Below are 12393 nucleotides of genomic sequence, written 5' to 3'. Positions count from 1 at the left end.
CACACTCGTTCCTCTGCACCACCTGTCCACCATACAGCTTCTCTGATGTAAGAGGGGCTGCAGCTGGTGTTTTTAGCAGAAGCTTAAGGGCTATTTGAATCCAGACCCCAGGTGAGATCTCAAATGCCCAGGAACCCTCTGGCTGGAATTGGGGATTTTGCAGCTAATTTCCCACGGCAAAAGGAAAGTAAAGTACTCACCGTTGTCGTCTTCCTCTTTTTGCCACAGCCAGCGGGCTTGCTTTTCCATCCTTATGGTCCACACGCAAGGAGGATAGCCGCCAAAGTGCTCCCCCCCCCCCAACTGCTGTCCCCATAGGGAGGTGCTAGGTTAGGCTGTGTCCTGCACTGTACCAGTCAGTCAGTCTATATACATGGGGGGGGGCAATACCTTCCATTCCTCATTCCCATCTTCATATCTGAGGTGGTTAAGGCAGACATACACCGTAGTAAACTGGTGCCTCCTCGCTCTAGAGAAAGGAGGATGTGGGCGCCTGCTCCTACTGACTCTCAGCCTTCCCTCCTGGGTAAGAACGCCGCTGCCATTTTCCCGAAGTTTGAAAATGACGCGGGTGCTTGTTGCCACGCCCTCTCCGGCAGCCCACGCGAGCTACCGGGGACCCAGGAGTCGGGGACAAGATCCCCCTGGAAAGAACCGATGGCCAGCACCCCCGTCTGAACAGCCACCTGTACAGGTAAGGAGGGGGAGACAGGATAATGGCCCCTGAAGTTCTGGGTACACCACTGTACCCAGGGTCCTTCAGCTCTCAGGGGGGCTCTTCCAATTTCTGCTGCCCGCCCTGAGGAAAAGATAGGGGAACCCCCCAGGAAGGACAAGAATATCCTACCAGACCCAGAGGCTTCCCAGGCTTGTGGTCCGGCTCCCAGGGGGAGACCACCAGCCCCAGGCTTCGGGTCATTTGGAAAAAAACAAACAGTTTCGCTGTGTAGGGAGAAACACAATCAAAAACTGAGGATCAAGGGGAAGGGTGGGGACTTAAAACAGCTGTCGATTGATTGTGTTTCCTGTAGGGAGGAGCCTCTCATCTCTCAGGTGTGCCGTCCTGGAAGATGACTTGAGAAAATAAAATATTCAATGGGCTCAACATGCCTCTTATCAATTTCCTTAGGGGGTCTACTTTCCAAAATGGGGTCATTTGGGGGGGTTTTGTACTGCCCTGCCATTTTAGCACCTCAAGAAATAAGATAGGCAGTCGTAAACTAAAAGCTGCGTAAATTCCAGAAAACGTACCTTAGTTTGTAGATGTGACAACTTTTGCGCAAACCAATAAATATACAATTATTGACTTTTTTTTTACCAAAGACATGTGGCTGAATACATTTTGGCCTAAATGTATGACTAAAATTGAGTTTATTGGATTTTTCTAATAACAAAAAGTAGAAAATATCTTTTTTTTTTCAAAATTTGCGGTCTTTTTACCTTTATATCGCAAAAAATAAAAATCGCAGAGGCAATCAAATACCATCAAAAGAAAGCTCTATTTGTGGGAAGAAAAGGACGCAAATTTTGTTTGGGTACAACATTGCATGACCGCGCAATTACCAGTTAAAGCAGCGCAGTGCCAAAGTGTAAAAAGACCTCTGGTCATTTACCAGCAAAATGGTCCGGTCTGAAAGTGGTTAAGGAGGCGTGTCCTATGCCTACATACATTTGCTAGTAGGTGTCACTCATTCACATCTCAAAATGTTGGGAGCAAGGATGAGCTCCGGTGTGTTCGCACACTCCACGTGCAGAGCCCGCCTGGAAGTCGGCGCAGCGCCAACCACAGGCAGTGAGACATTGCCCCGATGTGCGGCTGCAAAGATCGGGAAATGTCTCACCGCCTGTGATTAGCGGATCTGCACGTGGAGTGTGCGAACGCGCCTGAGCTCATCCTTCAGGCTCATACACACGATCAGACTTTTTGACAACAAACATGCAAATTAGCTGTTTTGGGGCAACATCCGACCGTGTGTACGCTCCAACGGACAAACTTTTTGACAACATAAGTCTGACGGAGCAAAGTCCGATCGTGTGTACAGAAAACCATCAGACTTTTGTACAAACACGCATGCTCAGAACCAATGCAAAAGATCAGACAACAATACAAAGGTGGCGCTGGAGTAATTGAACGTGCTCTTTTGAAGTGTCGTCAGTACGTTGAAACGTCACTACATTCGTGTTTGTTGCCTAAAAAGTCTGATCGTGTGTATGCAATACAAACTTACGGCCAACGCCCTTTGTACAAAAGTCCACGGGAAAGTTTGTACAAAGTCCGATGGTGCGTATGAGGCTTTAGTTGGGAGGTATGGATATGGCGGACGGCACGGGGTTAAACAAGTGAAAAAAAAAAAAAAGCTCTTTTGGTGAAAAATGTTAGGAGTATGATGACTAGAGGCATTTTTATTTTGGTTGAGTGGAGAGGGATTAGAACAACTCTTGTTTTTATCTGTGACCTGTTAGTGAGATTCACCTTCTCTATTTTTTTTTTCCCCCAGTTGATCAGTTTTCAGCAAAAGTAATAGGAAGTTTGGGGTTGTTGTTACCAGAACAGGAATGCGGGGGGGGGGGGGGGGGATGTTTCCGATGGGGACACTAATTCTGGTGACAACCAGGGATTTCCCTCACTTCCTGTGTTTGCCTATGGGACAGGAAGTAAAATCTCCCCAATGGTACACAGATGGAAAAATAAACTAAAACACTAATGGGGGTTAAAATTCTTCCCTTGCTTCATCCAAAATGAAAAGGTTGTTGCCCTTTGTTGTACTTTAGGTTTACAGGAGTGATGATAGAGAGGAGATTTGTACTGGAGGACACACACCATACGATATGATCATATGACACCCCTGTGTACAGCGCTGAGTACAAGGACTACACTGGAGACCGAATAGTAAAGGACACCGGCTGTATACATTCCTCTGTTATGTCTCCATGTAGATGGGCAGATGATATCACAGGCCATGCTGGGGCTTGTAGTCCACCACACCTCACTCTTGCAGCATGAAGAGGGCCCCCCCCCCGGGACTTGTAGTCCTCACACAGACAGAGGCCATGCTGAGACTTGTGTTTCTCCCTTCACTTATACAATGGAGGTGCACACAACTCCGGCCTGCACTCCTCCTACACCAGGCTCACCTACTCACCCACACACCGGCTCCCTCTGCTTCGCACCACTTCCTCCCCACACCGGAAATCACCACAGAGACTCACAAGGACGGTCACAGAGAACGGGCGGCGCGCCGCACACTGACACCTGCCGACCAGGAGTGGGAAGACTAACTAAAGTGAAAAGGTCGAACAGCTTTGTGAGCAATAGATGTTCTTCGCGTGTGGGAGGGAGGGGGAGCCGCCTGCCGGCCACGAGGGAAATGACAACTTCAGGGAAAAGCCCAAACAAAAAAGAGAGAGAGAGAGAGTTCGGTGGACTGTGCGAAAGCGCCACCTTGCCAGCCATGAGTGGAATGACACTTGGGGGGGAAAAGCCCAAATAAGCGGGAAGCGACGTGGTCGGTGCGAGAGCTCCACCTGCCGGCCAGCAGTGGCACGGCACCTCAAGGAAAAGTTCACTAACAGCTTGTGAGCGGCAGGTGTTCAGGGCCTCCTGTGGGCAAGGACTGAAATGTATAGCTCCCAACTGTCCCTGATTTGGAGGGACTGTCACTGATTTGGAGCAATGTCTCTCTGTCCCTCATTCCTCCTCATTTGTCCCTCATTTTGGTATGATCTATATAGTTGTATATAAAATGCACTTTTTATATATCACGCCTGATTTCTAAATTGCTGCATTTGTAAATTCTAAAAGCCAATATATAAAGGAATAGTAGTGGTAAAAAAAAGCACTTGTGGGTTTAACCAATCTTGTGTTTTTGTACAATTCTCCTTTAAGGGGGCGTGGCAAGGGGTGTGTCATATGCCTGCATTATTTTGCTGATAGGTGTCCCTCATTCCCATCTCAAAAAGTTGGGAGGTATGCAAATGGAAACCTCAAGCAGGGCTGGTGCAAGGATTTTTGACACCCTTGGGGAAACTTCATTTTTCCTCCCCCATTGGCTCCACCCCTGACTCCACCCCCTTTTCCCTAACCATGTATACCCCACCTTTTTAATGAAGTGCCCATCAAATGCAGCCCACTAGCACCCATCAATGCAGCCTACCAGCACCCATCATTGCAGCCTACCAGCGCCCATCAATGCAGCCTCACCAGCGCCCATCAATGCAGCCTCACCAGCGCCCATCAATGCAGCCTACCAGTGCCCATCAATGCAGCCTGCCAGCACACATCAATGCAGCCTACCAGCGCCTATCAATGCAGCCTACCAGTTCTCATCAATGCAGCCTATCAGCGCCCAGTATTGCAGCCTACCAGCACCCATCAATGCAGCCCACCAGCACCCATCAATGCAGCTTACTAGTGCTCATCAATGCAGCCTACCAGCGCCCAGCATTGCAGCCTACCAGCACCCATCAATGCAGCCTCACCAGCACCCATCAATGCAGCCTCACCAGCGCCCATCAGTGTAGCCTACCAGCACCCATCAATGCAGCCTCACCAGCGCCCATCAATGCAGCCTACCACTGCCCATCAATGCAGCCTCACCAGCGCCCATCAGTGCAGCCTACCATGGCCCATCGGTGCAGCCTCACCAGCGCCCATCAATGCAGCCTACCACTGCCCATCAATTCAGTCTCACCAGTGCCCATCAATGCAGCCCACCACCACCCATCAATGCAGCCTACCAGCGCCCATCAATGCAGCCTCACCAGCACCCATCAAAGTAGCCTCACCAGCGCCCATCAATGAGCCCATCAAATTCAGCCTCACCAGCGCCCATCAATGAGCCCATCAAATGCAGTCTCACCAGCACCCGTCAATGCAGCCTACCAGTGCCCATCAATGAATGGTTGCTTGCTTCTATTCATTTGAGAGTTGAGACACAGACACAGTCTGACACTATAGGGGTTATTTACTAAAGGAAACTGCACTTTGCACTGCAAGTGCACTTGGAAGTGCAGTCACTGTAGAGCCGAGGGGGACATGCAAGGAAAATAAAAAACAGCATTTTAGCTTGCACATGATTGGATGATAAAATCAGCAGAGCTTCCACTCATTTCAGATCTACACCTTAGATTTAGAGCAACTGCACTTCCAAGTGCACTTTCAAGTGCACTTGCAGTGCAAAGTGTATTTGCCTTTCGTAAATAACCTCCAATGCGCGAACGTATCGGCGGCTGCCTTCTGATGCTGAGACTTAGTTTCTTGCTGCAGAAAGAAGAGAGTAGGAACACCAATGGCGGGGTGCCCTAGGCAGCATGCGCTCTAGGCGGCTGCCTAATTTGCCTAGTGGTAGCACCTCAAGGGACAGCCAGATGTTAGAACAGCTGTGCATGTAGGGTGTGCTTGAGAGGAAACGCCACCTGCCGGGCAGGAATGGATGGGCTGCTCCTTGAGGTTGTCATCCCACTCCTGGCCGACCGGCTGGCGCCTGCGCAAAGAGCACCCAAGGCTGGAACAGCAGCCAACATGCGCTAAGTATTCTGCAAAGGGGTGCCACCTGCTGGCCAGGAATGGAACGGCTGCTTCTTGAGGTTGTCATTCCACTCTCGGCCAACAGGTGGCACCCATGCACAAAACACCCCAGGGCTGGGACAGCAGCCACCACAGCTGTCAGCACTAAGTGTTTTGCAAAGGGGCGCCACTTGCTGGCCAGGAATGGAACCGCTGCTCCTTGAGGTTGTCATTCCTCTCCTGGACGGCAGGTGGCGTCCGCGTACAGAACACCTAGGGCTGGGAGGACAGCAGCCACCACAGCTGTGAGCGCTATGTGTTCTGCGAAGGGAGGCCACCTGCTGGCCAGGAACAGAATGGCAACTTAGGGAAAAAGTAAAAACAACAGTGAGTGCTGAGTGTTTGGTGCAGGGAGCGCCAGGAGTGAAATTACACCTCTGGGAACGTGCTCACAGCGGTTCAAACATTTTTTTAACGAGCTGCCATAATTGGCCGGCAGGTGGCACCCCTCCCAGTATACTCAACACTCATAGTTGTTCGGACTACTCTTTGAAGTGTCATTTAATTTCTGGCTGGCAGATGGCGCACCTGCACAGAACACTCAGAGCTCACAACTGTTCTGACTTCCATGAGGTGCAGTTAAAGTCCAGACCGGAAGGTAGTGCACTCTCACAGCACACCCTCCACGCACAGTTGTTCAGATTATTTGCTGAAGTGTCATTCCATGCCAGACCGGCAGGTGGCGCACCAATACAGAACACTCAAAGCTGCTATGACTTTTCCCTGAGCTGCAATTCCATTTCTGTTTGTCAGGTGGCGCCACTGTACGGAACACCCAGAGCTCACAGCTGTTAGGTACGTTTCCCTGAGCTGCCATCCCACTGCTGGCCGGCAGGTGGTGCCCCCCTCACAACATATCCACCACAGTTGCTCAGACTATTTCATGAAGTGTAATTCCATTCCTGGTCTGGCAGGTGGCACACCTGTACAGGACACTCAACTTCAAAGCTGTTATGGCTTTTTCCTAAACCGCAATTCAATTTCCTGGTCTGCAGGTGGCGCACCTGTACAGAACACTCAAATCTGTTATGACTTTTCCCTGAGCTTCAATTCCATTCCTGGCTGGCAGGTGGCGCACCTGTAAACATTTAAAGCTGCTATGGCTTTTCCCTGAGCTGCAATTCAATTCCTAGTCGGCAGTAGGGATGAGCTTCGTGTTCGAGTCGAACGCATGTTCGACTCGAACGCATGTTCGACTCGAACATCGGTCGTTCGTGTGTTCGCCGAATTCCGAACGTTTGGGCCGTTCGCTGCAAAATTCGTGTGACCCACAATGCACTGCGATGGCGCAATGCATTGCTGTCTCACGATTGGCCAAGCATGCACTGTGACCCCGCATGCTTGGCCAATCGCAGCGCCAGCAGCGAGGAGAGCAATGGTTGGACACAGGCATCCTGCCTGTGGCCAATCATAGCTCAGCCTGTGTAGTGCACGCCCCACACTATATAAAGCCGCCTTTCAGGCGGCCTCGTGTAGTGTTTGTTAGCATCTGAAGCAGTGGGTGTTCTGTGTACCTTCAACACAGTTACACACCAATCGTTTTTGGCTGATTTACTATTTTGCTCTTGTGTAGTGGTTACTGTCTGTGCCCTGACCGCAGTATACACCACTATATTCACCTCACCTATATAGCTAGTGATCTAGCTTTAATAATAGAGCTTGCAGTCAGTAGTGTTAGTGCGTGCTGTCTGCGTGCTCTGTACCCAGTACATACCACTATATACACCTACATAGCTGTTCTCTATTTGAGCCCGATTGTCATCTGCAGGAGTTATTGGAAGTTGTGTGTGCTTCCAGCACAGCACAGTATACATCTGTATATACCCCTTTATCTCTGCTGTTTTCTGGTTATTGTCTGCGTGCCCTGACCGCAGTATACACCGTCATATTCACCTCACCTATATAGCTAGTGGTCCATCTTTAACAATAGAGCTTGCAGTCAGTAGTGTCACTCAGGAGATAGTGCGTGCTGTGTGCGTGCTCTGTACCCAGTACATACCGCTATTATCCACCTACATAGCTGTTCTCTATTTGGGCCCGATTGTCATCTGCGGGAGTTATTGGAAGTTGTGTGTGCCTCCAGCACAGCACAGTATACATCTGTATATACCCCTTTAACTCTGCTGTTCTATAAAAAAGGCATCTGCAGGAGTTAGTGGGTGTTGTGTGCCTCCAGCACAATATAAACTACCCAACCACTGTTTTACCCAACTCCCTTCAGGCCATTACCATGTCTGGAAGGCCAGCAAGGAGAGGCAGACAGGCGCGAGCCGATAAAAGAGGGCAAGCAGGCTCTGTGTCTAGAGACAACAGTGCTGGTCGTGGACGCGGTGCATTGTCATCAGCACGTGGCCATGGGACATGCTTGTCCTTCTTTTCTGCAGCTGGACATGTTGAACCGCAACATGCCAACGACTTGGTAGAGTGGATGACCAAGTCCTCTTCATCCTCCTCATCCTCTCTCACCCAGTCTCAGGGTAGTAGAAAAGCAGCTGCCAACACATCGTCGTCCCTCCTCTCAATGTCATCATCAGTGACTCCTTCCCTAGACCCACCACGTCCTCCTGAGGAGTCTCCTGAACTCTTTGAGCACAGTGTTGGGTACATGCTCCAGGAGGATGCCCAGTGTTTGGTGGGCTCTGATGATGACACTCAGCTAGAGGAAGGCAGTAGCGTGAGCGCAGAGAGAGAGGATGCTCAAGAAGCACAGCAATCTGGCAGTCATGTTCCACAAGCTGCAGCATACTGCCAGGTTTGCTACAGTGATGAAGAGGGAGGGGATGATGAGGGCACTGACTCCACGTGGGTGCCTGGAAGGAGGGAGGAGGAGGAGGAGGAGGCACATGTCCAATGAGGCAAGATGCCCTCCGGGGGCCAGCTTAGGGGCAGCACACCGACGGAATCACACCGCAGAGCTCCGCCTGCGCAGAGCGCTTCCTCTGCGCGTTATTCTAAAAGTTCTTTGGTGTGGGCCTTTTTTGAGACGAGTGCATCAGATCGCACCGCTGCTATTTGCAACATATGTCTCAAGCGTATCTCACGTGGCCAAAACATCAGCCGCTTGGGCACCACATGCTTGACCAGACATATGTTGACCTGCCATGCAGCTCGTTGGCAAGCGTACCTCAAAGACCCACACCAAAGAACAAAGCGGACCTCTCCTTGCTCCTCATCAGCTGGCATCTCCAACCCCACTAGACCTTCAGTCCTCTCTGAAACCTGCTCTGAGAGGAATGAAGGTGTAGAATTAGGTGTGTCACAGCCAAGTGCTTCCGGGAACTCTGCTAGTGGTACATCCACATCCGATTATAGCAGGCAAATGTCCCTGCCCCAGCTGCTGGACCGGCGGAAGAAGTTTACTCCCAGCCATCCACATGCCCAGCGGTTGAATGCTAGCTTGGCTAAATTGCTAGCACTTCAACTGCTGCCTTTTCAGTTGGTAGACTCGGCCCCCTTCCGTGAGTTTGTACAATGTGCGGTTCCTCAGTGGCAGGTCCCCAAACGCCACTTTTTCTCACGGAAGGCGATTCCGGCTCTCTACCGGCATGTGGAAGGCAATGTCCTTGCCTCGCTGGACAGGGCGGTCAGCGGTAAGGTGCATATTACCGCTGACTCATGGTCCAGCAGGCATGGACAGGGACGTTACCTGTCTTTCACGGCCCATTGGGTCACCCTTCTGGCTGCTGGGAAGGATGCAGGACAAGGTGCAGTAGTGTTGGAGGTTGTTCCGCCACCACGCCTCCAAAATGCTACTATTGGTTGTGACACACCTCTCTCCTCCACCCCCTCCTCTTCTTCTTCCTCCATGGCCTCTTCCAGTGCTCTGTCCTCAGAACCAGCGGTGCTCCGTAGGCGTTGCAGGGGCTACGCAAGTACGCAGGCAAAACAATGCCATGCCGTGCTTGCGCTGGTTTGTTTGGGGGACAGGAGCCACACTGGGGCGGATGTTTTGTCAGCTCTGCAGGGGCAGGCCGAGAGGTGGTTGACGCCACGCCAGCTTAAGCCAGGAATGGTGGTTTGCGACAATGGCACCAACCTCCTCTCCGCCCTCCGACAGGGACAACTGACCCATGTGCCCTGTGTAGCTCACGTCCTTAACCTGGTGGTGCAGCGGTTCTTGGGCAGGTACCCCGGCTTACAGGATGTCCTGAAACAGGCCAGGAGAGTCTGTGTGCATTTCCGCCGATCATTTAATGCCTGTGCTCGGCTGGCTGAGCTCCAAAAGGAGTTGAACCTGCCCAAGAACCGCCTTATATGTGACATGCCCACCAGATGGAACTCAACATTGGCCATGCTGCAGCGGCTGCACACGCAGCAGAGGGCCATCAATGAGTACCTGTGCGACTACGGCACCAGGACAGGGTCAGGGGAGCTTGGTTTTTTCTCACCACGCCAGTGGGGCATGATCAGGGATGCATGCACTGTCCTGTCACCGTTTGAGGAGGCCACAAGGATGGTGAGCAGTGACAGTGCATGCATCAGTGACACTGTACCTCTTGTCCACCTCTTGGAGCATACGCTGCGTGGAATAATGGACAGGGCACTTGAGGCAGAACAGAGGCAGGAAGAGGAGGACTTCCTTGCCTCTCAAGGCCCCCTTTATCCAGACAGTGTTCCTGCTGTGCCACCCATCACACAGGAAGAGGGTGAGGAGGAGGAAGAGGAGGAGGAGGATGATTGTGTCAGCATGGAGGTGGAGGCTGGCACTCAGCATCAGCAGCAGCAGTCTTATAGGGATGATTTACAGTCCCAAGAAACACGTGGACTTGTACGTGGCTGGGAGGAGGTAGCTGCGGATCATGTTGTCCTTAGTGACCCAGAGGACTCCGGACCGAATGCCTCAGCTAACCTACGCTGCATGGCCTCCCTGATCCTGCAAAGCCTGCGGAAGGATCCTCGTATTCTTCGGATCAAGGAGAGGGACCATTACTGGCTGGCCACTCTCCTTGATCCATGGTACAAGGGTAAGGTTGCCGACCTTATCTTGCCATCGCAGAGGGAGCAGAGGATGAGACATCTCCGGGAGGCCTTGCAGAAAGCTCTGTGCAACGCGTTCCCAGAGACTGGGAGGTCACAAACTCCTGGTCCTGGACAACGTGTTGCTGAGGCATCAGTCAGAAGGAGCGGTGGAGAAGGTGGCCGTCTGACTGATGCTTTCAGACAATTTTTTAGTCCGCAGCCCCAAGGTATGATTGGTTCCAGCACCCATCGCCAGCGTCTAATTTACATGGTGCAGGAATACCTAGGGGCAAGGTCAGACTTGGACACCTTTCCCACTGAAAATCCTCTGGCTTACTGGGTCTTGAGGATGGATCACTGGCCAGAGCTTGCACAGTATGCAATTGAGCTACTGGCCTGTCCTGCATCCAGCGTTCTTTCGGAACGCACCTTCAGTGCTGCTGGTGGCTTCGTTACCGATCACAGGGTGCGCCTATCCACCAAATCAGTTGATCGACTGACCTTCATCAAGATGAATCAGTCTTGGATCACCCACAGCTACCAAGCACCTGAAGCTGATGTAACCGAATAATTTTTTTTGAAATACCACATCCCTTCAAGACTGCCTATGCTGATGCTGAGTGACTGTCCTGTTATGTTGATTGTCTATCCTTTTCCTCCTCCGCTGATATGTTGGAAGAACATTTTTGGTTCTGGGTGATGCCAGCAGCCCAATTTTTCTGCCCCTGTTTAACAGGGGCGTTTAAGTACAATTTTTGATGCAATGCTTTGCAGCAGGGCTAATTCCTGCAATAAAACTAGAGTATATGGCAGAGGTTGCAGTGTGATGGCACCAGTGCCTAAGGCCCAATTTTTCTGCCCCTGTTTAACAGGGGCGTTTAAGTACAATTTTTGATGCAATGCTTTGCAGCAGGGCTAATTCCTGCAATAAAACTAGAGTGTATGGCAGAGGTTGCAGTGTGATGGCACCAGTGCCTAAGGCCCAATTTTTCTGCCCCTGTTTAACAGGGGCGTTTAAGTACAATTTTTGATGCAATGCTTTGCAGCAGGGCTAATTCCTGCAATAAAACTAGAGTATATGGCAGAGGTTGCAGTGTGATGGCACCAGTGCCTAAGGCCCAATTTTTCTGCCCCTGTTTAACAGGGACATGTAATTACAATTCTTGATATAATATTTCACAGGAGGGCCCCTTCCTGTGCCCACCCAGAGTAACGGTGAGGACTTATAGTGTTGTGGCACCAGCACCACAACCACCAAAGGTCAATTTTTCTACCACTGTTCAACAATGGCATGTAATTACAATTCTTGATATAATCGTTCACAGTAGGGCGCTCCAGCGCCCACCAAGAGTCACTTTGAGGGCTTACAATGTTGTTGCAAAACCAACACCTTGTTCCGCCATTTCTGCAGAGCATATAGGGCAGGCCCCTACTTTCAAACATCCAATTTACAAACATCTCCTACTTGCAAACGGAAGGAGACAACAGCAAGTGAGATGAAAAAAGATGGACGACAAAACAAATTATACAGGGGTGATAACCCTTCCCTATGTTTTCCAAAAAGCTTAAAAATAGTTTTTTTGACTGGAGCTACACTTTAAAAATGTACCAGTTGAAAATTACAAACAGATTCAACTTAACACAACAAACCTTCACAGTCCCTGTCTTGTTTGCACCGCCTGTATACTGCTGTTCTGAGTATATAGGGCCTGGGGGCCACACGCATTTCCTTTTTTTTAATATGGGTACGGGGTTCCCCTTAATATGCGTACGAAACCCAAAGGGGCTGGTAATGGGCAGGGAGGGCTACCCATGCCATTTTTCTGAATGATTTTCAACCATATTGCAGGAACCAGATATAAGATTAA

General features: G+C 50.7%; 1 protein-coding gene across 2 annotated transcripts in view; it reads right to left on the bottom strand.

The window, feature by feature from the left end:
* CCDC25 (coiled-coil domain containing 25) overlaps nucleotides 1-3294 on the bottom strand; it is a 38022-nt gene extending 34728 nt beyond the window's left edge. The window contains exon 1 of one of the 2 annotated variants that reach the window (XM_077489039.1): nucleotides 3144-3294. The gene's annotated coding sequence lies outside the window, so the exon portion shown is untranslated. Of the gene's footprint in view, nucleotides 1-3135 lie in introns of both variants that reach the window. The other variant, XM_077489040.1, reaches the window with a different exon arrangement.
* Nucleotides 3295-12393: the final 9099 nt, after the last annotated feature.

This window comes from Lithobates pipiens, unplaced genomic scaffold, assembly GCF_037356315.1.
Source record: "Lithobates pipiens isolate NorthernLeopardFrog02 unplaced genomic scaffold, aLitPip1_a1.2 Scaffold_18, whole genome shotgun sequence".
In the NCBI taxonomy this organism is placed as follows: Eukaryota; Metazoa; Chordata; class Amphibia; order Anura; family Ranidae; genus Lithobates; species Lithobates pipiens.
This window is presented reverse-complemented; position numbering and strand designations above follow the sequence as displayed.